This window comes from Amblyomma maculatum, unplaced genomic scaffold (genome assembly GCF_055883805.1).
Source record: "Amblyomma maculatum isolate TAMU_Amacu unplaced genomic scaffold, ASM5588380v1 scaffold_40, whole genome shotgun sequence".
Lineage (NCBI taxonomy): Eukaryota > Metazoa > Arthropoda > Arachnida > Ixodida > Ixodidae > Amblyomma > Amblyomma maculatum.
Genome location: NW_028146765.1, coordinates 720,695 through 723,000, shown reverse-complemented (window position 1 = coordinate 723,000; position 2,306 = coordinate 720,695). Strand labels below are relative to the sequence as shown.

The 2,306-nt window shown below is 47.2% G+C and overlaps 1 pseudogene; it reads left to right on the top strand.

Annotated features, from left to right (window-relative positions):
• The first annotated feature begins 14 nt into the window (after nt 1–14).
• Nucleotides 15–661, top strand: LOC146170816 (uncharacterized; annotated as a pseudogene).
• The last annotated feature ends 1,645 nt before the right edge of the window (nt 662–2,306 follow it).

The following is a 2,306-nucleotide window of genomic DNA, read 5'->3' as shown; positions in this document are numbered from 1 at the left end:
CCCATCAATTTTTTTGTTTTTTTTTTCTCTCAGTTCGAGGGGACGAATAAAATGGTAAAATGGCATCATTCATGCTTTCAAGGTGTTCTACCGGCGGCGCGTCATCCAACGCTTGTTGATCGCGATTGATGCTGCCATGCCAGTTCGCATCAGCTTGCTTGCTGCCGTGGAGATGTTGAAAGCGGCGTGGATGGAACTCACCGTGGAGTGCATAGCAAATTGCTTCCGCAAGGCGGGTTTTATGGGCCCAGGCACCGATGACACCATAGAGCCCCCACCGGAAGGCTGGTCGCACGAGGACTTGTGGCAACGCGTTGTTGACATGCAGCTGGCCGGACTTGACTTTGCCTGGGACGATTTCGTTGCTGCTGATGACGACGCCGACATTGTGGAGCAATGCACTGACGAAGCTATTGTGCGTGAAGTGCGAGCCCTTCCTCACTGCCCAGAGATGCACGAGAACGATGACGAGGATGCTGCTCTACCGCCGGTTGCTGTGAACGCTTCAATCGCGATCGGTGACATCGCGTCGCTTAAGGAACTTGCGTGAAGCATAGGCCTTGGCGATGAACATATTACCGAGCTGGAAAAATTAGAAACGGCAGAGATGCGATCAGCTTTGAAGAAGCAGACATGCATCACGGATGTTATTCAAAAATAAAGTTAACTTTCGTGCCGCTTGCTCTTTTTGCCCGTATGACAGGTGGTCCACTTACTACGAACTTTGGATAAAACGAACAAATGCCGCGTGACGATCAAGTTCGTTATAAGTGGGCTGGACTGTATTAGATTTGTGACATCGGTGTACATGCATTCGCCATTCTAAAATAATTCTTCTATAAAGTAGACTTCAATGCATGTAAAATACTCCTGCTTATTCTACATGCTACCTCGCCGGGGTGGCGCAGTGGTTACGGCGCTCGACTACTGTTCCCAAGGACGCGGGATCGAATCCCGGCCTCGGCGGCAGCTTTTCGATGGAGGCGAAAACCAAGGCGCCCGTGTGCTGTACGATGTCAGTTCACGTTAAAGAACCCCAGGGGCTCGAAATTTCCGGAGTCCTCCACTACGGCGTCTCTCATAGCCTAAGTCGCTTTGGGACGTTAAACCTCACCAACCAACCAACCTATTCTACGTGCACTATACAATACAATAAATGGAGAGGTTGTGTTTCTAGAAGTGGCTGCGTGGCACACTGAGCCAGTGTACGTGTGTGAGATATAATCGAACAGTGCCGCAAGAGATCGAGCACGTGTAGACATGCTGTGCGGATGTCGATACACTGAACGAAGAGCAAAATCTACGTCAAAACATGGCACAATTTTGGAGAATATCTTTCCTGCCTTGAAAACCTTCTTGCATTTCAGAATATTGAAAAGCGAAATTACATTTCATACTTTTCCTCTTGCCTTTTCAAGAACCCCGGGCAAACTGAATCAACAGTCTAGGTTTTAAAGCAATCGGGCTAAGTGGCTATTGCCAATGGCATTGTCCGGTGTTTTGCGTTGAGATAAAGGCATATTCTCAAGTATATTTTGCTATCCTTTTTTGAGTAAATGAGTATTTTTATTTAAATTTACCCTCATACGGGGCCAGTACCTGCACACAGAGCTAGCGCCAGCGTGACGTCCCGCAGGAACTCATTTGGTTTAATTTATTGATTGATTTATAGCAAGGGAAAGGCGCGGTAACTGTCTCACTTGTTTTCTGTGGACACCTCAACCGCGCCGTAAGGGAATAGAGGAAGGTGGGAGTGAAAGTAGAAAGAGAGAAAGAGGGGCCGTAGTGAAGGACTACGGAGTATTTTCGACCCCTTGGGGATCGTTAACGTGCCTGGCATCGCATAGCACACGGATGCCTCTCCGTTTCGCCTCCATCGAAATGCAGCCGCTGGCTGTCGGGAACGAACCCGTGAACTCCGGCACAAAAGTCGGGCGTCTTACCACTCTACCACCGCAGCGGCGTGGTTTACCGTTGCCAGTAAGCGAAATACCCCGTAACCAAAAAATGAGCGTTAGTGTTCATAATTCTGAAGAGTAAATTTTCCAACCTATTTATATATTCGCAGATATTCGCCAACTAATTAAACATTGATGTGTTGGGCAACTTTACAGAGCCATCTTTGGAAGATATCAAAAGAGGTGCCCTCTAAGTCTTTTTATTGCAGTAATTGCCTTCAAATTGCATTGCAATTTCCAGTCAATATTTTTTTCTTCATTTTACGATAACCTCTCTCTGTGACGAACGGTGTTTTCTGAGATCGAGTTTTATTCTTTCCAGAAAATCCCAGCTACCAGCTTCAAGTT